Consider the following 27,068-nt stretch of genomic DNA (forward strand, 5'->3'; position numbering starts at 1 on the left):
CCCATGAAAATGTGCTTATTATCTTGTACTACACACACAAACACACACACACACACACACACACACACACTACACAAGAAAAGACCATATAGGGGCACCTGGGTGGCTCAGTCGTTAGGCATCTGCCTTCGGCTCGGGTCATGATCCCAGGGTCCTGGGATCGAGCCCCACATCGGGCTCCCGGCTCCAGGGGAAGCCTGCTTCTCCCTCTCCCACTCCCCCTGCTTGTGTTCCCTCTCTTGCTGTGTCTCTCTCTGTCAAATAAATAAATAAATAAATAAATAAATAAATAAAAGAAAAGACCATATAAACGAAGTTAAAAATCAAACTATAAACTAGAAAAAATATTTGCAACGTATGTAAAAGAACAGGAATTGCTATATAGGTACATTCATCTTCACCGTATACAAAAACACATATAAAATAAGCTACAGTCAATAAAGAACCCAATAGAAAATTAATAATAGCTGTGGATGAAACATTGAAGTTTGAAGATCGTTTAATTTCATTATTAATTATAATATGAATTAAAAATGGCATTTTTTCACCTATCAAATTGGCAAAAATTATTTTAGACTGATACCATCCTGTTGGTAAAGGTGTGGCAAGATGACTATTTTCATATATTATTGTAGGAGTAGGGACTTGTAAAACTCATTGGAAGGTTATTTTGCAGCATTTTATTAAAGCTTTATTTGTGCGTACTATTTGGCCCTGTAACTCCACTCTCATTATATGTTTTAAAGACATAGTCATACATATACATAACAAGCATGTATAAAGATTTTGGACTGGCATCTTACTTGCAAAAGTGAAAATTTCAGAAATGTTTTACATGTCCATAATTTGAAACATGGTTAAATCATGATATGTCTACATACAGTAGCTTCATTTACTGATGTAGAAACTAATAGCAGTTGTTTGTTTTTGAGGGGATTGGGGTTGTGAATAGTTTTGCTATATCTGTATAGATTTTTACCAAAAAATTATGTATTATTTATATAATTAAAAATAAATGAAAACAAGAATGTGTGATATGTTATGAAGGAATACTTTGAGAAAATAATCAAAACCACAATTTGTATTGGTCTCAAGTATAGATGACCAACTTTTTCAAAGTGGATCAGTTTAATTAGAATAGGAGTATTTAAGGATCCTGTGATCCTGCTTTTTGGAACTTACCCTGTAGAGAAAAATGAATGTGTATTTTAAAAAAAAACAACAAAACGCACCCATAAGGATTTCCATTCCAGAATTTTTAATTAGAAAAATGGACACAAATTGAGTCTACATGTAAGGAGATGGTTATATAAACTATGACAAATACATTAAATAAAATACACTATACTCATTTTAAAAGATGATAGAGATCTTTATTTTTGACTTGGAAAATCTTACAAAATACAGTTAAGTGAATAAATCAGATAATGGAATAGCATGTATAGTTTGATCCCATTTATGAAAAAAAAAAAAAAGGTTTCCATGTCTTCATGAATCTACATACATAGACAGGTATCTGAATGGTTGTCTAATGAAATGTTCATATGATAATTAAAATTATAAAAACCATTTATTTGAACTTGCATTTAAAATGTAATGTATATTGAAACTATGTTAAGTAATGTGAAATCATTATTCCACTTGATATTCATTACCTGTAAATTGAAAACTATTATCTTCATTTTTTAGGTTAAAAAATGAGGGTAAAAAAATTTATACAAGACCCCCCCAACTAGTAAGAGATGGGACTGAAATCTGTCTTTCTAACCCTGAGACTCTTGCTTTTAAACATTAGCTACTCTACTTCTCTGTTCCAGACATTTTCTTCCTGGTATTTAACAAGTACTTTATGGATTGGTGGTTACTATGTTATTTCTAAGCCTAACAGTTAGCAGACATTAAGAATGTGTTCAGAGGTTCACTTAAAAATTCAAATTGCAACTTAACATAATCCTTACAACTGTATTGCCCATCCACCCCGGTCCTGTTGGATAAATGTATAGCAAGTTGGCTGGATTTTCCACGGCTAGCATGGATCCTATGGATGTAATATAGCTGAATTTTAATAAAACATCTCATTTAAAAGCTCAAATAATTAGACATTTAATACAAATGGTTTCTCAAAAGTTCAAAATGAATTGAAATCCTCTCCTCCACCCTTTCCCAAGAAGAATGATGATAAATATCTGAAGTTAGGAACAAATGTATGGAGAGAGAGAATAATAGAAAATACAAATACACAGAGAGATGGAATAATAAAGTGACTGCTGCCGGAAGGACTATGAGGTTCATTTTGACTAAAGCACTAAGTGGACAGATGTTATCTTGGGAAGAGTAGTTGAAATTAATATGCATGCATTCGTAACAGAGTACAGGTATTTCTTTCCTTTGTGCCCATCTGATCCCAGGGTAGGAAAAAGCTGTTCATAGTAGAGACATCTTGTTGCTACACTGGTGACTTTGGGGGTCATGGAGGTATAGCAGCATCAGACAAGGAGAGCGAGGCCAAGGGCTATCTGTTCCCACATAGTGTTTCCCTCAGGGTCAGTGAGCAACCATTCTGAGTCATAGTGGGTGGTTACCCAGGGAAGCCTGTAGCTTGCACCCTGCTTGAAAGATGAACTCAGGCCAAGGTATAAAAAGACCACAAGGAAATATAGAATACTAGGAAAAACAATTATTTGATATTATTTTGAAATAAACCCATGTTTAAATATAGTATGTATATTTTAAAATAAATATAATAAGACAAAAAAAAAACCCACATTTAAACAGAAGAGAAGGGAATAATATTAACTGAGCACCAACTATGTACCAGACACTTTATGATCATAGTTTCACCGAATATTCTCATCAGCACTGTGAAGTGTCATTAACCTCATCTTGCAGACGAGGAAACTGCAGTCCAGATAAGTGACTCACACAAAGGGAAAAAGGCAGGAGACAGAGATAGAACCCCAACCAAGGCCAATCTGGCTCTAGAATCCATGTTTTTTTCGTGCTCTGGCATCGTCTCCTCAGATCAGGCCTAATTTTCCTGATGAATAGACATGTTTAATGTATATCAGTGTAGTTGTAGTAGGTACTAATGTGAAACCACTCATTGGAGTCCATCTAACAGAACCTGTAGTTGAAAAGAAGGAAGAGAATGAACACAGCACTTTGTTTCCATTTGTCCCTTACAACAATATGAAAAATCAAATGCAATTATTTCTCATAACCTGGCTTTCTTTTCTGTAATAAAATTTTTATAAGGAACAGAAGCAACCTCATAAAGAAATACCTTAAAGTGAGCAATTATTGAAACAACATATGCCCTGAAAGTTGTGTATTAGGGTGCTGGGTGGTACCTGCATCCTCCTGCAGAGTAAGCATGCTTCAAGGCCCTCAAAACCCTCCTTGAAAAGCCCCAGGTGTTGAGATTGTTCTAAAGCAGTGACCAAAAAAAAAAAAAAGCCTCTCGCCTAATAATCTGTTTTAACACTCATGACTACCCTGAAAATTAGTGTCATTATTTGCTTTTTAAAGATGGGGAAAGGGAGGTTAGGAGAGATGGGGCAGCCCAAGGTCTAATATCAGAATTCTTCTTACTTAATAGCTAGAGAGACAAGGCCCTATCTTAATTTGGGTATACCCTACGACATCTGTAATGCACATGCTGATGAATGAGCCACCAGTAGGGTCTGGCAGTTGGAGGATGATCTTTGATTGGAGTTGCTTTGCAGATAGGAGTGTGTGTCTGTTGGCTTGGAGGGAAGGCAGACGGCAAGAAGAGTGGATGTGGATGGTGTGAGTCGAGTCTGTCATTTTCCAAATGGGTGCTGCCAACAAGAGAAAAACAGCTGATGAAAATCATGTGTTTCAAGTAAGGAGACCGGGAAATACTTCTTTTGTTTTAAAGACGTCATTGTTTGTCTTATTTGCAATGAAAAAATCTCTTTTTCAAAAAGAATATAATACCAAGAGGCACTATGTAATAAACCACATTTTATAGTTACGTAGCTCACAAGGTCAATAAAAGACAAACGAAATTCACAATGTCTTAGTTAACAACAAAAGTTATTCAAAGGCACAGCATCATAACAAGATGCTGCAGTGCATGATGCTACGAAGAGCTAGAAATTTCAGGAAAAAAAGTTCATTAAGACTAGCAAAACAAGGGCACCTGGGTGGCTCAGTCAGTTAAGCATCTGCTTTTGGCTCAGGTCAAGATCCCAGAGTCCCAGGATCCAACCCCGCATGAGGCTCCCTGCTCAGCAGGGAGTCTGCTTCTCCCTCTGACCGTCTCCCCTCCCATGCTCGCTCTCTCTTTCTCTCTCAAATAAACAAAATCTTTAAAAATAATAATAAATAATAATAAAAAGGTATTTAAAAAAGACTAGCAAAATAATAGGAGAGAAAAGGAAAAAGACTTCAAAATATTAACACTGAGAGCTCCCCTACAAATGACCCAGGTGACAATGACCCCATGGTGACGGTCAAAGTTCACAAGCCCCAAGCACATTTGCAGAGACTCTAATCAGAGTTTTAGTTCCCTCCTCTTGATCATGAGCAGACAAACAAGGGCAGACATATGGGGAAACCCTCAAAGGTAGAAGATAAAGATCAGAGCAAACAGAAAAGAGCAACTTGGAGAAAGCTGAAACAATCCAAGAAAAGGAAGGCTTTAGCAACAAAACTGCAACTAGTATCCTCCCAAGCACAAGAAAAGATACTGCATTTCTGAAGTGAGAACAGAATCCTATAAAAAGGAGCCTTCAGAAAACAAAAAGTGTTCTTGAAAATTAAAAACATGGTAACAGAAATTAAAAAAAAAAAAACTTAATGAGTTAGAAAACAGGGGAAAAGATAAACAGAAGGACAACTAGAGACATAAGACAATTAGAGAACAATTCCAGGAACTCCAATATCAGAATTATCTGATTACCAGAAAGAACGGAGAAAACAGAGGAGAGGAAGTTAGAAGCCAAATTTCCTAGAACTAAAGACATCAGTTTCCACACTGAGAGGCCCACTAAGCACCCAGTACAGCGGCAGAAATAGAGTCACCCTAAGGCACATCAGTTCAGAACACTGTGGACCAAGAAAAGCCTCTGCACAGGCTTCGTACTTCCCAACACCAGCACCAGAATCTAGAAGACAATGGAGCAAGGCCTTCAAAATTCCAAAGGAAAATAACTTCCCACTTAGAATTCAGTACCCAGCCATAAATTATAGATGAGGTGAAATTCGAACTGTTTTAGATATGTAAGCTCTCAAAAAATGTACTTCTCAGATACACTATCTCAGGAAGCAATTGAAGATGCCCTCACCAGAGGGAGGGAGTACATGGAGAAAAAATACATAAGATACAAGGAAGAGTCACTTCAAAACAGGAGAGAGAAAAAGGACAATTTTCAAGATGGTGGTAGAGAGATTTCTAATGATAACTGGGCACAAGTATAAGGAATGAATGAAATAGTGTGATTGGAGAGATTGGCATGACAAAAGCTGCTATCCTGATTCCCTCTGCTACTCTAACACCTACTAGATGAAACTACTAGAGAATGTTCTTCAATAAAAAATAAGACAGGTGAAAAAAATAGAGCAAGATAGGGGTTCCAGGCCTGGAATGGGAGCAAAGGTAATCCAGAGAGGACCACAGTCCAGCCAGACGGGAGGCACGAAGAGTCAGAGTCTCAAAAACAGGAACTGATAGTTACTGTGTGTGTTGTGATTGACCTTTGTGGAGTGTTTCACTGAAAGGCCATTAGAAGAAATTGAAATAATTAAAAATAGATACAAAGAAAACTCAGCAAAGGAAAGACAAGCATTATTAACTTTATGGAAACTATAAAAGAAGGAAAAATAACCATGGCTTGTGACCATGCCCAGTTATAAAAAATATGAGAATAATCCTAATACTAATTTCACCAAAATTGTAATAGAATTATATTGGGAAGTTGAGAAAGGAGAAGCAAAATGACAGCAGCATAAAGAGCAACCTCTCTCTTCCATGATAGGAATTCAATAGAGAATGTCTAAAATTGACGATTAAAGAAATAGCAAAATATGCAGCTTGTAAAACTTGGGAAAGTTGTAAAGGCCAGGAGGAGCTTTAAAAGAGCTGAGGGGCGCCTGGGTGGCTCAGTCGTTAAGCATCTGCCTTCGGCTCAGGTCATGATCCCAGGGTCCTGGGATCGAGCCCCGCATCGGGCTCCCTGCTCTGCGGGAAGCCTGCTTCTCCCTCTCCCACTCCCCCTGCTTGTGTTCCCTCTCTCGCTGTCTCTCTTTGTCAAATAAATAAAATCTTTAAAAATATATATAAAAAATAAAAAAAATTAAAGAGCTGAAAGCTGCTGCCCTTGTGGCCGGGGACCAGGATTCCCCTGAGAAGGAGCAAGTCAGGAAAGTAAATTTTGTAATAGCTCTTTTATTACTATTCAAATTTTTAAACTATATGCCTGTGAATGATTGATTTTAAATTCAAAAATTAAAAATTAAAAAAAAAACACAGAAATGCTGGACTTCCAACATAAACAGGTGGTGTCTCAGGTGATTGATTTTGAATATTAAAAGGAGACGAGATATTATTTGAGTGTGTCTCCTGGCTGGGGAGAGGTGTAAAACAGATTACATCCAGAAAAGCCCATCTGTTTTCCCCTTAATACTTTCACTTGACTTCAGTAGTGCTTTTATTCTTTTTAGTTGTTTGAGTAGTCAGGGATCCAATCTTCTCCAGGATCCTGAATTTCATCCACAAGCATAACAGGATCTGCTGTGTGCTCACATAATTTCTCTGAAACACAATGGTACCAGTGATGATCATCAGCCTTTCCTGGGGAATAAGAAGATACTCCTCATTGTATATGTAACCCTCACTGCTTTGAATAATCCAAGTCCCTTGGAGTTGTGTAGTACTCTGGAGTTTTCAAATTACTTTCTCGTGTTTTTATGTAGCCCTGCCACCGTCCTGAAAGGTAGGAAGGACAGAAGCTCAGAGAGTTTGAGTGACTTCCCTAAGGTTGCTCAGCTGGTAACGGCCAAGCCATGAGTAGAACCATCAGCTCGTGACTCTCTCCACCTACCACGCTGTGCAGCAGTCTTGTTTTCAAATTTCATAAAATCTCCATTTGTTTAATAGCTCCAGTTGCTGGCAGCCGAACGACCAGATGGTGGGAAAAAGAAAGAGGGTGTATGTGAATTTCCTTCTTGAAAGCCCAGCCACTCTGCCCAGAGCCAGCTTTAGAACAAACTGCCCTCTGCCCAGAAGATTAACCCCAGATCCTGGCTTACAAACAAATTCGGGGTCTGAGGACTTTTCCACATCTGAGGGTCTCTTTCCAAATTGGAAATGCCCCTGAGAAAGAGAGAAATCCTTAGACAGGGTTGGTTGGCAGCCAGCTAAACATAAGCCTGAGATATTGTAAGACGTTTATGGAGGAAGAAAGAGGCACCAATTTATCCTAATTCCAAATTGTTCCCAGGGTTAACCTTGGCCATCCGAGCCAGAATTATTATAAAAGAGTAGGTTGGCAGGAACGCCATAAGGTGCCAACCCTCATTTTGTCTACCGGTGAATATATGGAGTGATTGGAAAAACAAGTGAAACACGAAAATCCCCACTAACCCCAGGTCACTAAGAAATATTTAGGATAAACTGGCCTTAGAATCCTAACAGTTATTTGTGCATCGATTTAAAACCAGTTGGACGTTTCATCTTGTTTGTCAGGGACAAGATTTTCTCTCTATTTTTAGCCAAAATTGCAAGCCCGGCACATGCCGCCTTTGCTAAACAGAATCCGAAGCGGGGTTTCTTCCAGAGCCTCAATGTGGGGGAGCAGGACAAGGCTCAGAGAAGGGCAGAATCACACACAGGCTGTGATTATCACTTGGAGATTCGATAACCAAACCACGGGCCAACTCCACTCTGGCATCCGAGCTGGTTATTAGCACGCTACTTTTTTTACATTATTAATGAGTATTACACACACATTGAAATTTACGGCCTATTAGAATCCATTTGTGCGAGCGCCATGTAGAATGAGGAGCAAACTCTATGCAGATTTAAACATAGAGTAAAGGATAATCGTCAGAGATCTCAATCAGGGTTTCTGCTATTCTTCACATATTTTAAAGGCATAACACACAGAGGTTACGTAACTGCCTTTACGGAAAACCCTGCATTCAGAGATGTTTTGGGAGCCTGTCTGCAGCTGAGTGTTTACTAAATCAAGCACTAAAAACTAGATTTACGCTGGTTGTTCGAAGCTGAATGCCGGCTACAGTTGCCATTAGAGCAATTCAATTTCTTTTTTATAAAGCACAAGTAAGGCTCAATTTACTAAAGTTTTATTTCCTTTTTATGCATCCCCTATGCTAGGGGAAAAAAATAAGTTTATGAGATTAAAAATGAGTTTTATGCTAAATGTTTACAAAGTTTCAGCTGGTTGAATTTGCAAGCCCTCAAACCCACCAAGTTCAGCTTCTGGTTTTTTTTTTCCCCCCGTTTCCATTCTAACAAAAGAAGGTCTTTGTGTTTGCAAAAGGGAACAGCCCAGATCCCCTCCTCTGTCCACATCTAGCTCTAGCTTCCTCTTTCACATCATACAATTTTATAAGAGTTGAGGTAGACAGATAAGTTCCTTTAGGATGTCAAAATCTTCAGAAGGAATGCTCTTGTATGGACTCAATTGCTTTTTTAAATGGTTCTCTTTTTTTCTCCTCCATTCCCTGTCTTGATTTAGCTAGTCTGGTGATATTTTTCATTTCTGTGATCATCTCTAAAAAAGCAATATAGCTTTTACTTGATGGGAAGAAACATCTAGATAGCTAACAGCTGCTGAATCTGGAGAAGCCTGCTTTTCATCACCTAATTACAAACCACAGTAGATTAGAAAAGGTTGAACGTCGCGTTCATTTCCTTGCTCCAAAATTAATGGGCACAACGAATAATTTTTTTAACTGTACATATGTCATTCAGATGAACCCAGTATATCTGTTATAAATAGATTTCATAATGCAAATTCTTCCTCCCTCTGAAATACACTGGCCTTTCTTAGGATTGGTTTTTTAAATTACTCTAGTTCTGATTAAGCTATCAGAGAACCTGTCATCTTGGGAACATTCATTGAAAAAGATGGGGTAGAGAAATTTAAAAAATGAGAAAGTCTTCTATTATAAGGTCAGAGAATTCATCCAAATGACCAATGGAATGAGTCCATTTATATTCACTAACTCATCCTGCCTGTACTTAACTATTAAAAGGTTGAGTTTTAAGCCTTCCTAGTAGCAGCAAAGGAAATTCTAAGGTCTTTACATTATGAGACTGGAAAAGCAAAGAGAAAAAAATCAATATGTAGACATCGCAGTAGATGACAGATGGATAGGGTCCTGGGAGAACAAGTTGTTAATGGTTGTTAAGGGAACTCAGCTATGTCCAAGCATGTCACAGTGTTCTAAGCAGGGTTCTCGGCTGGAAGGAGCTCACAGCTCCAGCACTGAGATTCCTGAACAAAGAATAGGAATGAAGATCATCTTTCAGGCATTGCCCTACACATCGGAATGGCCCAGGTTAAGCCAGAAATACTAGCTAGGGGTCAGTAGATTGGAATTCCCTTGGCATATGAACCAAATTACCCCACCAACAGGCAGCTGTTGGCAAACAGGATGGTTTATACCAAAAAGAACAAGAAGAATGCCAATCATATGGAAACGAAAAGTCACCAGAAGGAAAGTTGAAAGATGCCTACAGAGCACAGATCAATTTTATTTATTTATTCTTTTATCAAAGAAGAAGAACAACAGAGATGCCCCTGGGCACTTCATCTAAAGTGCTTCTAGCAGCAAAGGAGAGCACGGGGACCCTGCCAGGAGAGGGAGGGACTTGAAAGCTGGGCTTGCCCCGATTGTACAGTAGGGGGCTTAGAGAATAGATTACTTTTTCTTGGCATGTTAACCATCCCCACACTGCTTTAATTGTACCCCTCCAAACTGTTATAGCTTAGAAAGTGGGAGTCACACTGATGAATCCTTAGCCATACTCTCGAGGGCGCCTGGGTGACTCAGAGGGTTCAGTGGGTGCCTTCGGCTCAGGTGATGATCCCAGGGTCCTTGGATCAAGTCCTGCATTGTGCTCCCTGTTCAGTGGGGAGTCTGCTTCTCCCTCTCGCTCTGACCCTCCCCCCTCCTCTTGCTCTCTCTATCTCTTTCTTTCCCTCACTCTCTCTCAAATAAATAAAATCTTTAAAATATATATATATTTAAAAATTTTTAAAAGCATACTCTTGATTTGGGGATCTTTACCTATCAGTTAGAGGAGACGAGGCACATGTTTATGAAAGATCTAGAAAAGACTTAATTGGTAAGGTGTTTTCCACAGTTCAGTAGAAACTTGGGAAGATAGAGGGACCATGTACATAGGCATGGTCAGATAAATTTTTACAGAAGAGATGAGTCTTGAAGGATGTATAGCATTTGGATAGAAGACCAAAGAAGGCATTTCAGGCCTAGGGAAGGATATGAACCATAGCATTTGCTGCAAATATGAGAATGGTATGTTTATAGAAAAGGGGACAGGAATGAGGAGGCCAATTGGAGTGAAGGGCTAGGAGAGTTGCAGAACAGAACATTTGAAAGAGGGATTAGACTCAGGATTTGGAGGACCACTGATAATAGAATGAGAAGCAATGACAAGCCTTTGAAGGTTGTGAGAAGAAAACTGACAGAGAGAATGTGGCATCTTAGAGAGTCTGGTCTGGTGATAGGGCAGCAGGATAAAGTGGAGGGAAATGAGGTTAGATCATTGAGGAGGCAGCCACAATGATCCAGGTATGAGGCAGTGAAGCACAGGTAGGAAATCAGAAGCCATGAAGAGAGGGAGTATTTATTCTCTTCATCCCCATGCCTTACTGGCACGTGATCCCACTTCCATAGACCCAGCTTTCTCTGGACTCCCATAGCACTGTTCACCCCTCTTGCCCTTTCAAGACTAGGGGTGGTGACAGCATCCCAGTGTGTTAGCCCCTGGGAGCTCCACCATCCCTTGCTGGTTTCCTTAACCATACCACTGGGTTTTGTTTGTTTTTGAATAGGCCATTTGTGCCTTTGCAGCCCCTGACTTACACAGACTCCAAAAACATCTTGAAAGTAAAAAGCTATGAATTGGGCTGGAAGAAAAGAACACTGATGAATACAATTTTGACTGTGAGAAATCAGAAAACATGGCATAGAAATATCAAGTGTTGGCCAGGAGTAAGGATTCTTAGAACTGCCTGGGGTGACTCTTGGCTCCTCCACTTTTTGGCTATGTGATGTCAATTGGGGGAATATTGCTTTAGATCTCAAGGCCTGAGTTCCTTCATCTGTAAAGTCAGGATGATAACTGGAACGGTGCCAGGCTTAGTGTACATGCGCATAAGTGTTTTCTATTATCATTGTTCTCATGAGAACTCACATGGGAAATATTGATTATGAACTAAGGCCTATTCACTTTGAGCCTAATGGTGACAGTGGAATCCTTAAGTGGGAATTTCCAGGAAGCACTTGGAAATAAATACATCTGGGCAAGAGGAAATGACTAAGGTAAAGATAGATATAAAGTAGCCAGTAAGAAAGGAAAAGGTGAAACTTTAAAAACAGATGACCTTGACCTTTCCAAAGGAAAGAACTCATGGAAAGAGAAGCATCATTCTAAGAAATACCCATTGGACAAGCCCACAGAGAGTGGATAGGAGGAAGATGAGAGTTGAGAAAAGTAGAAGAGCTGGATCTCACAGTAATACAGAAGCTAAAAGAGCCAGAAGCAATGAAAATGACAAATGCCTTTGAACTTCGAAAAGAGATTACCTGGAGCTTCAGGAGACAAACCTTGAGGAAGTGGAGTGGAAGTGGAAGGAAGAAACAGGTCTTTCTAAACAGCTAGAGGAAGCAGCCAAGGTTTTTTCCCCCATGATGCAGTAGACATGGGCATCCCTAAATGGAAAGAAGAAGAAATTAAGAGAGAAAAGCTGCAATCTTTAGGAAAAAGACAAAAACAAGTAAGGCTGCAAAATGTTTCTGTGAAGAGATAAGAGGCTAGGTTTAAAAATCAAATCAGAATTTCTTTGGAAATGGGAAATTAACATTCCAAGTATTTGCAGGGTTTTCCTACCCCAGTGGTACTCTTCCCTTTATGACAAAGCTCGCCACTCAGATTTTAATTATTATTGTCCAGCTGTGAGTTTGAGCTAGTTTTAAAGCAAAACAAACAAGATAAGAAAACCTATAGTTTTGCTTCCAAATAACTTTGTGGTTAAAAACACAGTATCCTGAGTAAGACTGGCTGAGTTTATACCTCCAACTTCGCCACTGAGTGGCTATGTGCTCTTGGGCAAATTAGTTTATCTATACCCAAATTTCCACATCTCTAAAATGGAGATGATAAACAGAGAGACTGCACTGGGCCACTGTGAGGAATAAATGAGACAACATGAATAAATTGCTTAGAACAAGGCCCAACATATAGTAAAGATTCAATAACCCTTGGTTGTTATTATTCACACATATCCACCTTATACACTAATTATATATTAATTCTTTCTCCTCAGGGCAGAACTCTGATTTCCTTCAACTCCGAGAGAACATTATTATAGAAAATTCCCTTGATAATCATGCCCCAGGATAATGTAAATTCAGATACGATGCAATTGAAAATTGGCAAGTGTCTTCACCTGTGCCCAATACCACTTTTCCAACAGAGCAGAGCAGGCAAAACTCTCCCTTTCTGAGAGGACAACAGATGGGATGAGGAGGTAAAACTGGGTGGAGAGACTGTAGCAACCTTGTTTTAGGAAATAAGGCTGTGATGGGAGCATGTCTGTACCCGCAGTAATCTCTCAGCTCAATTTCCCCTCACTGGGCTGAAGAAAGGGGCACAAGTGACCCAGAGATCTTCGAATCCCCACTGCTGCCCTGAAAGCCCAGCCACGCCCACCACCCAGAATCATCCCTATTGATATTTAACCAGAGGACAGACACAACGACCACCAAGTGGTACCAAATTGGGTTTGGGACCAGAAGGGATTTAAATGGTGTCATCAAGCCCAGAATTCCCAGTCAATTAGCTGCACTGACTGGCCTCCAGAAAATTGTTCTGGGTTAACAGCCTTTCTTTTATTTAAATTATTTTTTGGGGGCGCCTGGGTGGCTCAGTTGGTTAAGCGACTGCCTTCGGCTCAGGTCATGATCCTGGAGTCCCGGGATCGAGTCCCGCATCAGGCTCCCTGCTCGACAGGGAGTCTGCTTCTCCCTCTGACCTTCCTCCCTCTCATGCTCTCTGTCTCTCATTCTCTCTGTCTCAAATAAATAAATAAAATCTTAAAAAAATAATAATAAATAAATAAATAAATAAATTATTTTTTTAAGGTAGGCTCCACACCCAGCGTGGGGCTTGAACTCACGACCCGGAGATTAAGAGTTGCATGCTCTACCAGTCGACTGAGCCAGCCAGGTGTCCCTGATTAATAGCCTCTTAAACCTGTTAGTTTTTCTGTCTCTCCTGGCTGAACTCTAATTTCCTTCAGGGCAGGGTTCATTTTAATCAAGTTTCTCTTTTTTTTTTTTAAACTCTCCACAATGTCCAGCACAATTTACTAAGAAAACAGTTACCACAGTAACACAAACAGGGGGCTCCAAAGGGATTTAGCTTCACCCTACCATTCCATAATCTCCGTATCTTCCTCAACCCCTTCTTACTCCCCTTTACTAACAAACTGTGCCCCTAATCCTCTTTTTTATAGAAATTCTGAAGCAACTTTTGAGTTGGCACCAAATAAATGTTCCTGAAATTTTCTGTTTGACCAGTATGATAAATCCCTTGCTTTATGTCCCTCAAGTGTGTCTCTAGCTCCCCTTTGTGGAGGGTAAAGACCATGGTATCTCCAACAGGTAGTTGAGCTGGCCTGGGATCCCAGGAGAAAAGGGGCAAAATTCCTACAAATAATTTAGCTGACCTACAAAGAAAAGCAAATGCTATTTTGCTAAATGTTATCGAGATAGAAAAAGCCTAAATAGATAAAACAACAGGAAACAGACTGAAAACAACTACCTGGCCAATTCCTTTGAGTTGGGAGCATAAAAATCCAAAAATCTGTTCTTCTGATTGAGTCCTCATAGGACTCCACATAGCTCTTCTGTCTTGCTTCTAGAAAAGCCTTTTCCGGAGGAACCTGGGTGGCTCAGTCAGCTAAGCATCTGCCTTCGGCTCAGGTCATGATCCTGGGGTCCTGGGATGGAGCCCCTTGCCAGGCTCTCTGCTCAGCGGGGAGCCTGCTTCTCCCTCTCCCACTCCCCCTGCTTGTGCATGCTGTGTGTGTGTGTGTGTCAAATAAATTTTAAAAAATTTTTAAAAAGAAAAGCCTTTTCCAGTCTTTTTGGGAGGAGAACCAGAAGCTTTCAAAGTTCTTCATTCAGACACCTGCCAATGTTCGTTAGAGCTGCTTAAAAGTTAACAATGGAGCAAAGTCACTATGCAGGTTTTACTCTATCAGAATGAAATGACTGCCTTCCTCCCACCCTAACTTATGTCATTTCAAGTTACCATATTTCATCTTTCTCACCCACCAGTCTGTTCTGCTAGAAGTGAGCAGATAATGGCAGGAGGATCCTCCTTTGCAGTCTTTTGTCAATACCAATATAGCACGGCCATCTTCATTTTTCTTATTGATTGCTTCAGAAATGATGCTGCCCCCAGGGTCAACTCCAAACAGAATAATTAGTAAATGGGTCATGGTTTTATTCATCTTTGAACTCATCGGTTGGATACGAGACTCTATTTGTTTTTTCATTCAATGACCAGGTGCTGGTTTTAGCTTCGAGGGGTTTCACAGCACATTTGGGAAGACATGGGAGTGAGCAGATGATAGCACGACACTGTGATAAGTTTGTGGTAGGACTATCCACAGAGTAAGAAGGTTAAGAAAGCCTTTCCGAAGAAGGGAGTGGTGGGGCTGAATTGGGAAGCAGTATTCACAGAAGGAGCTGTGAATACTGAGGCAAGCAAGCGCACAGCCCATTCGGGATACAACTCGCACAGCTGGGAAGTAGAAGAGTAGGAAGGGGCTGGCTAATGATCACGTGGGAGGAAGAGGAAAAGTCATACAGAAGGACTTACAGTCCTTTGGCTGGGGGGTCATGCAAGATTTTTTAAATGACACTATGAGATCTTCAGTTGAGAAAGTTAATTCCAGAAGGGAGAATGATATTGAGTGGTGAATAATTCAGGGGCACCTGGGTAGCTCAGGCTCCCTGCTCAGTGGGGAGTCTGCTTCTCTCTCTCTCCCTCTGCCCCTCCCCACCTCTTGCTGTCTCTCTCTCTCTCTCAAATAAATAAAATATTTTTTTAAAGTGGTGAATAACTCAAGGCTGGGACAAAAGTTAAGAGGCTGTTACAATAAGCCACGCAAGAGATAATAAGGATCTTGACTAAGGACATAATGGCGGGGGTGGAAAGAAAGAGATGCATCTGAGGAATAATAAAGAGATGGTGTGGAAAAATCATACATACAATAAGATATAGGGGTCAAAAACTGAAAGAGTCACCAATGATTCATATGTTTCTGGCTTAAGCACCCAGGTAGATAGTGATACCACTCTCTGTCCCAGGGAATATGAAGAATTCAGGAAGAGTTTACTTGTTAGATGCATTGACTTGGACATTTCCATAGAACTAAGAAGAAATGTCCAATACACAAGTAGATATACATATCTTGAGTTCAAGAAAGAATTCAATAGTAGAGATACAAATTCAGGAGCCATTAGCAAGCACATTGGTGGGGGCTAAAATCGTGAGAGTAAAGAAGTTCATTCAAAGAGCCCATGAAGAATGAGAAGTGGGTGGGGAATCAAGGCCAGATTGGACATGAGCAGACCCTAGCTTTAGCTGATGTCTACCACTCTACATTAAAAATGCACCCAGAACAAAGGAAAGTCCTATTCCTCCATAATCTCTGGATGGGTTTACTCACTGTTCTAAAGTTCATTTGGGGATTTGTGTTATTTCATGAACACTACATTTTCAAATTTGAATTTGTCTAAGGAGCTAAGAGTGGGAGTTTCAATGAGGATGCAGATGCATAAGTCACCTGAGACCAAACGGGGCTGCACAGGACCTAACTGTTTTAGGAAAGGAGACACTGGGCCATTTTACTCAATGCGGCTGTGGTCATAACAGGCACAAATACTGATATAGCTAGCACCAATCCCAATCCAGAACTAGTATTAAGTACCTTGGTACTTTGCCACTTGTAAAAGTTGGTCATCATCACAATGTATTGGTAGAAATGTCAATGGTGAAAAAAGAAACTGAGGAAACATGCGGTCTGTAATGAGCATTTCAGGGTTGATGAAAATTCCATATGCTCCAGCAATCCTTCAAAAACCGGTATGTGCACACCTTATGTTAGTGTTTTATGAATATCGCATGAGGTGACTGACCCTGTGTTGGTCAACACCAGTCTGGGCGGGCTCTTCTGGTCATTATCTATCTGATTCTCAGGGCTCTGGAACCTGGTCCCTTACCTTTCAGCACATACTATTCACTAAAATACTTGAACAAGTCACTTGTCAGTGTGCAGGCGGCATCTACTCTGAATTAAGCAGAGCTCTCCAGGTTGCAAGTGACAGAAACCCAAGTCAAACTAAGTGAGGTTCAGACACTCTTGGTTCAGACACTCTTCCTATCCTGTGTCTCTGTAGCTTGGCTTCTATCTCTCCTCTCTCGGGCTGATTTTCTCAAAAGAGCAACAAGAAGTACCCTAAACCACCCAGGTTTCCCCCAAAGACCATTTCAGACTCATTTGCACTGGTCCCAAGTTCAAAATGCCTGAGGAAATTCTCTGCTTGGCCCAGCTTGTGCAACATGTCTACCCCATGACCACACAGTCTGTCCAGAAAGACGGCATTCCCAGAAGGGCAAAAGAATAGACATTCCCCGTGTGCTTACAGCAGAATCCTCCCTCTGGCGCCTCATTCCCCCCACCAGATCTGCCTGGGGGCCTTATATATCAGGGAAGCTGCTCTTCCTTTGGAGCTGATTTCATTTTTATTCTGCTCAATCACTCCTTAAAGGTCTTATTGGCTCTCAGTCTGACCCTCTTCACTCCTCTATACTTCTGTAGACACCTTTGCTTCTAGGAACCACTCATGAAAACTACCTGTCTTCTGCTCACATAATGCCAACCAAATGAGATGGGGGGGGGAGAGCAGAGTTTACATAAAGCTGGATCATCCAAAAGAGAGAATATTTGCCCTACTGGTTTCGTATTATGACTTTGCAATCCTACTAAGTAGGAAGCTTGGTGAATTCAAAGAGGACAAATCTATCATTCCTTTGTGCTAATTCTGATTTTTATGTTTTTTTTTTTTAAGGTTTTATTTATTTGTCAGAGAAAGAGCGAGAGCGAGAAGGGGGGGACATAAGCAGGGGGTGCAACAGGCAGAGGGAGAAGCAGGCTCCCCACTGAGCAAGGAGCCCGATGTGGGACTTGATCCCAGGATCCTGGGATCATGACCTGAGCCGAAGGCAGATGCTTAATGACTGAGCCACCCAGGCGTCCCTGTGCTGATTCTGATTTTTAAACACACACACACACACACACACACACACACACACACACACCCTCTTTAGAGACATATGGCAATTTAAGAAAGCAAGAAACCAAAGAACCTGACATTCTTGGAACAACAAATAAAAAGCTCCTTAAAGATTAACAAGGCAAAGATGAATGTGGATTCTAACACGTGAAGTTAGCGAGTATTTTGTGATTTGGCTCTGCTGGAAGTTATTGCACCAGAACAGAGCCAACATGGAAACTTAGTTTGAGCTGCAATTCCCAGCTAAAGAAATCTAATATTAGTCACTGTGCAATCTGGGTATGGAGTATTTCTAATGAATCACGAAGCACACTGATAATGAATTCTTGTTCTTTGAACGTAAGAAGACATGAGACTAATGATATGCCAGAAGACAGATTTGGAAAACATGGCTATATCCAAGACCATTTATCGAAGGTTACATTTAAATACAACAAGTTCTAAAATGTATTAGTCATTTTAGTTCATTAAATGTTTGATAACTATTTCTTTGTTATACATGTTGAAAACTTCCCCTTCATCAATTATTTCATATAATTTTTATTTTCTTGGCTATATTTTTCTTTACTAGAAGAAACAAAATAAGCAAAGAGTTATGTTTTAATAATTTATTTGTTTAATTTATAAATTAATAATAAATGCCTTTATTAACAAATATTGATGCTAAATTGGTAGATTGAATATCATAAAATAATTATAAAAACATAACACTTAGCTTACTTTGCTAATTAATTATAAATGTATTTGTCTATTAATAAATAAATATTAATTTGGAAATCTGAATTATACAATGGTGATAATTCACTTTATTTACTTCAGTTCTATTAAGTTGGAAACAGTTAAAAGCTTTTATATTAGTTTTCAGTATAAGAAATCATCTCAGATATTACCACTAGGTGGCTCAAGTGGCTAAAATAATATACGTGCAGAAAAAACCAAATACTTAAAGATTTATATATCTTTCTGCAGTTATATGCTTCATATGAAACTTTAATTTTCTACAAACTTTTACGCTATTTATAGATTATCACTATAACGCTACACATGGTAGATAGTTACTTTAATATAGGTCATCATCATGTATGTCATTTTTATGAAGGAGAGAGAGGATTAATGGACAAAATGAATGAGTTCTGTTACATTTTGTCATAAAAATGTAATAATAAAATAAATTAAAATCTTACCAGTTGACTGGGAACACAGTATTCGATGGGGTCTGAAGGGCTGGAGTCTTGCGTTGTATTTCATTTTAATTTATTCAGAATAGGCATTTCTAGAGATTACCTGCTTTATTTCCTGGCAGCTGTGGTTATTTATGTCTCTTCGAGGCAAACAACTTGCAGCCAAGTGCTTGAGCTCGCTGTAGTCCGGGGACCTTGAAAATCAAACCATTCTTCCTTAATAATTAGTTATTGAAATAAAGGATACAGCATCCATTATATCAGATGGCTTGGGACCCTCTACTCATTCTGATACACATAAAACAAGAGCAGAAAATGGTTATTTTTTTCCTCAACTTTAATAAGCATCTTATAATTCTGTTTGTTCAAGATAGAGTGCCAGGAGGTGAAGAAAAAGGAGGTTGTCTACAAGCTGGAAAGGAAAGTATTTAGCCTATAGATTCTGTCAAAGAAGGAAAAACAGAACAAGGACCTTAGAATACGAGGGGCTTATAGATTTCCTAATCAGGAATTGATATTTATTTTGAAGATACTGGTTCTCTAGGCTTTCTTCATACCAACAGAAGCTCTTACCTTCTAGTTTAAAATTTCAGGACCACTGAAATCTTAAAGAAATGCTCTTTCAAGGTATTGGTTTTATCTTTGGCTTATTTGTCTCTATCTTTGACTTATTTGTCATTATAATCACCAACAATCAAAACTTCCATTCTAAAAGTTATTTAGTTGACTCTACTTTAGGAGAGAAGTAAAATCCTCTATACGGGAGGAGCTTAAGGGGTGATTTTTCTAACTCTTGTAAGAGGCAAGTAGCATTTTTTCCTAAATTTTTAGCCTCTGTAGAGGTATTTTAAAAATATTTTCCTTGGGCATTTATTACTTGTCATTTGGAAATACATAGAGGAATCTGAGCTTGGCTTAAAAGAAAAGTACTGATTCTCCCTAAGGGAGCCATCATTTAGGTTCAGCTGCAGTAACAGCAGGTCCCGATATTTTTATATTTGTACTCAGGCACCTGACATTTAGGTTTTTTTGAATATAGAGATGTTAATATAACTTGAACTAGTTATCACATAGCTCTTAAACACTGAGATCTAATTACTTCTTTCCAAGTTTAACAACTACACTTGGTCAAAATTCTAACCAGTTAGCTTTTTGAGAAAGAGAATCCTATCTTCCCAAATTATGGCCATGAATAGTTTTCACTGGGTGATTAAAAAAATAATAAATTAAAAAAAAAAACAACCCAAAGTGACTGAAACAATAAAAGAGACTTAATGGCTTACATGACCAAATGCTAGAGGTAGGGCTGGTTTCAGGGGTGATTTGACTCAGTTACCAATGTCATCCAAGACCAGGTGTACTTCTGCATCTGTCTGCCCTTGGCCATGTCAACTTCACTTCCAGTGGCCCTCCTTTGGCTATCCACAGCTGCCTCATTCTTATCTAAGGAGAGAGAAAGAAGATGGTAATCCAAAGTTTTTCCAGAAGAGAGAGGACACTTCTCTCCCAGAAATTCCTCAGCAAGCATGGTCTGCAGGCTTACTGCCCACCCATGATGCAGTAAGTCTGGCCAGGGAATGGGACCCCACTGGTACTTTCAATCCAAGCTACATGCCCCATCTCAGCTCCCCACCACCCCCCAAGTGAATGAGCTGTATGCAGGGGTATGGATACCAGTGTAAAAAACAGGGGTCTTAAGGGAAGACCATATCAGTTGCAGTGGGAGGGCAGAAGAAGGGGTGGATGCGAACTCGTACCCCTGACTATATATGGGGAACTCTGGAACCAAACTCCTTGAGTTTGAATCCTGGCCCTTCCACTTGTTAGCCATATGACCATGGGCAAGTCACTTGTCCTCTCTTGTCAAGGTGGGTCAAGGATTTCCTTCATTGCTTATATCACAGAGTTTTTCTAAAATCCATGACCATTAAGCCACACATTCATCATCTTCTTCCTTTGTGATAGACACTTAGAATTGGAAAGAACATAAAAGTGAGCAAAATAATGTTCTACTTCAAAGAGCTAGCAATTCCGGAGAGGATATAATAGCCCAGAAGTGGTGGTAAAAGATGAGATAAATTACATTTAAAAGATGTGTTTCTTAAAATGCATTTTTTTCTAATTAAGTATTTTGTAACAGCAAGCATGTTTTCTAGTGTTTTACAAATCCTATATGAAACTGATATAATTTTTTCTAGATAGTCATTCATTCACGATAAATGTCAACAACAATTAATCAGACAATAAAACTACCAAGCAACGAAAACAAGAGTTACCAAACAAATCAAGTATAAAGTGTATAAAATATAATGTTCTAAATTCTCTAATATTTAAGATAATGGAGAGGAGCAGAAGTGAGGACAGTTCAAAACTCACTGGAATTTTTCCTTGGAAGTATTTTTGTGCTTACAGGAAGTCTGTGGCTATGAGGTCACAAAACGAAACTCACTATAGAAACCTAGGAAGCTGCCATTTCCCGGCCTCCACTCTGGCTCAGCTCCTTCCTGGAGTGGGAATGGACAGATTTCCTTTGTCCTAAATAGAGTTTCTTCTCTTGGAGCAGAAGTGAAGCTAAAATTTTGCTTTTCAAACACCCTTAACGGGTAAAGTTATTCAACTTTATTAAGTAATTCAACAACATCGCCATCAGGGGGCGCTACTGCGCCTTTCACTCCGCTGAGGTTGCCCTCCCTCCTTTCATTTCAGGGTGGCTCCGGGGCTCCACAGAGCTCGCAGGCACTGCTTTCCTTCCAACTCCAAGTCCTCAGAATTTTATTTTATTTTTTTATTTTTATTATTTTTTAAAGACTTTATTTATTTATTTGACAGAGAGACACACAGCGAAAGAGGGAACACAAGCAGAGGGAGTGGGAGAGGGAGAAGCAGGCTTCCCGCGGAGCAGGGAGCCCGACGCGGGGCTCCATCCCAGGACTCTGGGATCATGGCCTGAGCCGAAGGCAGACGCTTAACGACTGAGCCACTCAGGCGCCCCATCCAAGTCCTCAGAATTTTAAACACCCTACTTTTTACTTAATGTTTTCCCCATTGTTAAAAAATATATAGTCACAGTAAGATAACAGTTCTGCCAAACGGAATAGCCCAACTGAATTAATACCAGATGGAAGGTCCGTATTATCTTTGCTCCAAAAAAGCAGAGAAAAATGCTCATCACCATGCGTATTCACTGATCCTACTGGTAACTTCCTTATATCCTTTTGGAAATCCATAAATGAAATTTGCGGGGTGGGAGAGAGAGGTAATGCTCATGAACACGTAGGGTCTTTAAAGTGGCATCTGCAGCAATCGAGGTAACTGGCCTTTCTGCTGAGCTGTGTGAGCCTGGGGGACAGAGCTTTTCCAGTCTGTCTGTGTCCCCAGGGTGTGGCTCAGATGAATACCTCAGTAAGTGCATGCTGAGTCGATTTCAATGTTTCCAGAAGGTCTGTAAACGACCCCAGATTAGATATGAACAAGAAAACGATGGTATGAGAGATAAAAACCAGAAGACTGAGGTGCAGATGGGAGAAAACTGCGACTGAAACAGTCTCTCAAGAAGGGAGTGGCTAGGCAGGGCTCAGGTAGAGCTCCAAGCACAACCCGTACGGGAAAAAGAAAAAGTTCACAGCATTTCGGAAATGAGAGTTGCAAAAGACCGACTGGGTCCTCTTGAGTCGACCCTTGATTTTACAGGTGAGAAGAGACGTCCATAGAGGGAAGCAACTTGCCTACTGTCTCTTAGCTGATTAGAGGCGAAGGTGAGACAGTGAATGATTTAACCACCCCCCCACACACACCCACACACATGCACACACACCCCTACACACACACACACACACCCCTGCACACACCCCTGCCATGAGTCCCAACTGCTCCCTGTACCAGTGACCACTGGGATGGCCCAGGCATCGGGAATATGCCTGGTTTGTCAGAAGAGAGGGTTCTTGAAAAACCAAGCACCACCTCAGAGTTCTTGTCAGAGCCTCACTGAGTATTTTCAGGGCTGGGGCAAATGGCACGATGTCCAGTTAGAAATAGAGTTTAAATAAATAAATAAATAAATAAATAAATAAATAAATAAATAAATAAAATGTCATCTGTTAGAAATAAGGAACCGGTGAGACTCTTCCCATTCACACTTTGCCCTGACGCACCAAAGTGGGAGACCATGTCCAAAGCCCCTACAAAGCAAGGCCAAGAGAGGGCCTAGCTTCTCAAAATTCTTCCTTTAGGTGTTTTGAGGACTCTTGGCCCCAGAGTTTCTAAAAGACCTAGATCATTAGAAATACTTTCCTGGTGTAATGAAAGTTTAAATCAGAAGGCATCTGAATGAGGAAAGAACATATTGTCACACACAGGTATGAGATTCAACATAAGGGATGACATGCAGCAGAAACCAGCAATCCTATCAAACTACCTAGTCATGGGATTTTCTCACATTCTAGTTCCAATATATTAAATACCTACAAACTCCTAAATTGTGCAGGACCAACAACCTATAAGATGATCATTTTTAATACACCGTGAAGCAAATAAATGTGTGGCTCTAGCTCCCATTAGCATATCAGGCACTGCGCTTGTAATAAGATGAATAAGAAACAATCCTTTCCTGCCCAACCTCCAATTCCAGACAGGATGGTAGAGAAGAAATCGAATTACTACATTGCAATGAGAAAGTGCTTTAACGGGAGGATGGCGGTGGAGTCGGGGAAGAGGGGGGACAGGGGAGTGAGAGAATCCTCTCTGGATATGTGGGGGTGTTCATTCAATTAGAGTTCTGGTGCCAAGGACTCCCTGTTGACTCATTTCGTAAACTAAAAAGCCACGCGATTTTCTCTTTAACGGTAAAACCTCCAACAACATTAATTCCAAATTTCCCTAGTTAGTACCTAATAAACACTTGTAGAATTGAATTTTGCCTTTCCCTCCTTCTCTCCACCTCTTTTAACCCAACAAGACCCTTGTTTATCTTGTTAGCCATAAGAAAATGCCCTTATAAATTAGCACAATTATACATTATAGCCTGAAATAAATAGATTTCCTTATATGGTCAGAAAACTGGAAATACTTATAGTTCAACTGTTCTCTAGTAATCAGAAGAGTTTCCAAAGATGGTTATATATATATTTAAATTTTTTTGTCAAGAGGCACCTGGCTGGGCTCAATTGGAGGAGCATGGGACTCTTGATCTCAGGGTCATGAGTTCTAGCCCCATGTGGAATATAGAGATTACTTAAATAAATAAAACTTTTCTTTTTTGGGGTGGGGGGAGGGAGAAAGAGAGAGAGAATCTTAAGCAGGCTGCCAAGCATCTACGACCCTGAGATAATGACCTGAGCCAAAATCAAGAGTCAGATGCTTAACCAACTGAGCTATCCAGGTGCCCCAGTAAATAAACCTTTTTAAAAAATTAATGAATAAATAAACTTTTTGTCAAATCTTAGAACAGGGGGAATTTGGAGATATCATAGACTGACTTCCCCATTTTTAGTCCAGTAAAGTGGGACCAATACTGATTGAATGAAACAGACAATCTCATAAAATTAGCATTAGAAGGTACCTACAACCTTTAATTATTGTCAATGTCGACAGAACTCTCGGTCACTGCTTCTCATTCACTCAAGGTTTTAGAGCCCACACACTATCAACAATACTCCTGTCATCATTCTTGGGGACTTCCATACCCCCTATGGAAGATACATTTAACTCATCAGCCTACCAATCTTTGACTCTTAACCAGCAAGGATCTGCTTCCCTCTCACCTCAGCCCCACCCCTCTCCATGCTCACACCCTAGTCCCCATCATTACCAACAAGTGCATCCCATCCAAAAGCCCACTTTCTGAGTCTCACGCTCCTCCCACCAGCTCACCCTCTCTTACACCCCAACTCCAACAGTGTTTGGCCATACTGGCACCTCATTTTCATTGTTCATTCCTCTCCCCCATCCTCACTTCTCTTCACACTCAGGTCAAATTCCATGATCAGCGGTGTAAGCACTCTTTGCAGACACCCCCCAGTGTCAGTTTCATCACTCCTTTACTCGTAACCGCCTAAAAAATTCCAACCTTGGCCACATCTGCCTCTCTCTCCCCACTCCTCACTTGCGCCCGTGCAACTAAGGAAGACACAATCATGCTGACTGCTCGTTCTCTAAAATCACAACCACAAGCAACGGGTTGGTCCTCATGCTGCCTGCCAATTCTTGGGTGCTTTTAGAAAGTCTTCTCTCCTAAACAAATATTCCACAACTCCTTCTCTCTTCTCAAACCTCCCAAACCCCTTACTCTCTGCAAGATCAGCCGACTGCTTCTTATTTCAATGAGAAAAAATAAAATCCCTGTCCACAAATCCACTAACTTTCTGCACCTGTAGCAGGCATATTCCTTGTCTTCCCTTTTATAACAATGAACTTGGTCTTTGTGTTTTAGATCCCACTCCCTCTATCCTACTCAGCAACTTCAACTCTGCAAATATCTCCTTTCTCCTATATCACCAATTCTTCTCTCTCTACTCAATCATCTCTATCAGCATTTACACATGATTCCATCTTAAAATATCTCTATTGTCCCCACATTTCCCTCTAGGTACTATATCACCTCTTTGCTTTCATCAAAGTCACCTATGACCTCTACATGATCAAATCCAATCATCAATTTTTATTCATTTTCCTCCTTCTCAGCAGGATTTGACACATATGACCATGTTTCCTTCTTGAAATATTTCTTCTCTTGGTTTCTGGACAACACACTCTTGCTCTCCTCCTTCATCGTTGGCCACTCAGTCTCAACTTCTCTGATGGATCCTCTTCTTGCCAACTTATAAATGCTGAAATGTCCTGGGGCTTTCTTCTTGGACCTCTTCGACCACTTCTGTGATTATCTCAGTCTGATGGCTTCAAATGCCACTAAATACTCATGACTCATTAATTTATATATCTAGTCCTACCCTGAACCCCAGACATATCCATCTAACCTATATTTCTACTTGGAAGTTAGCTTAAGCTTTCCAAAACAGAACTTTAGCCCTCTCCCAAAATAAGCCATGAATTCTCCTCATTTTCTTCCCCATCTTAGGAAATGCCAACTTGGTTCATTTAGCTGTTTGGGTTAATCCCTAGGACTCCTTCTTGATGTATTTTTTTCTGTCACTGCAGCTCACATCCAATCTATAAGTAGATCTTGTTGACTCTACTTTCAATCCATTTCCAGAATTCTATCAATCCCCATCACCTCCAGCTTACCCCCTGGACTATATAAGAGCAGTCTCTTAGCGGCTCTTCTTTCACTCTTGTCTTCCTAATTTTTTTTTCCCACAGAACAACCAGACTGAGCCATTTAAAATAAAGTTTAGGGGCACCTAGATTGCTTAGTCTGTTAGGTGTCTGACTCTCAATCTCAGCTCAGGTCTTGATCTCAGGGTCATGAGTTCAGTCCCTACTTAAAAAATAAATAAATAAAATAAAGTAAAATAAAATGAAATGAAATGAAACATAAGTTTAATGAATTATGTTACTTCTCTGGTTCAATAAACACTTTCAACAAATTCTGTATCTCTCAAAGTAAAATTGGAAGTTTTTATAATGATTTCTAAGCCCCAACCAACATAATCTGACTTTATCACCTACATTTCTCTGGTTCGCGTACTCTAATTCATCATGGGCTGCCTTGCTGTTCTTCAAATTCACCAAACCTGCTCCTCTTCTAGGGCCTCTCAATTATTATTATTTTTTTTTCTGTTGCCTGGACAGCCCTTTCCTCAAACAGCCAGATCCCTGGTGGAATGTTATCTTCCCAGAGTAGCTATCCCTGACTTCCCATCATCTGCTGTGAAAACTGTCCCCTAACTGGTGATTTACACAAATTACTATTATCTCTTCTGACTCTGGGGGTGGAAGGTCTCAGCTGGGAGGTTCTCACTTGGAGCACTCAGGCAGTCGTAGTCAAATGGAGGCTGAAGCTGGAATCATCTGAAGGCTTCTTTATTCAGAGGTCTGGTGTCTCTCCTGGAGCTAACTTGGGCTTCCCCACAGCACGGGGGTCTCAGAGTAGTCAGAAGTCAACACGGTGGGGCAGGTATTCCATTTCAAGAAACAGTAAGGGAAAGCTCCCGTCTCTTAAAGCCTGGGCTCAGAAACTAACATAGTGTCACTTCTGTTATATTCTGCCGGCCTAAGCAGTCTCAGAGCACCCCTCACTTCCCAGGACAGAAGAGAAGGTGATACAGATCCCATTTGTTGATAGAAGGAGGGTCAGAGACTGTGCAGCCATGTGCTAACCAG

General features: G+C 40.2%; 1 long non-coding RNA gene across 1 annotated transcript in view; it reads right to left on the reverse strand.

Moving 5' to 3' along the window:
* Positions 1 to 1,255: 1,255 nt before the first annotated feature.
* The window catches only part of LOC145721673 (uncharacterized), an 81,500-nt gene continuing 55,687 nt past the window's right edge, over positions 1,256 to 27,068 (reverse strand). The window contains exons 2-4 of the long non-coding RNA XR_014145506.1: positions 20,075 to 20,229; positions 18,795 to 18,985; positions 1,256 to 3,821 (exon numbers count right to left, since the gene is read on the reverse strand). This is a non-coding gene — a long non-coding RNA (uncharacterized LOC145721673). The remainder of the gene's footprint in view (positions 3,822 to 18,794; positions 18,986 to 20,074; positions 20,230 to 27,068) is intronic.

Source organism: Leptonychotes weddellii, chromosome 5 (assembly GCF_054177405.1).
Source record: "Leptonychotes weddellii isolate Sample4059 chromosome 5, ASM5417740v2, whole genome shotgun sequence".
Lineage (NCBI taxonomy): Eukaryota > Metazoa > Chordata > Mammalia > Carnivora > Phocidae > Leptonychotes > Leptonychotes weddellii.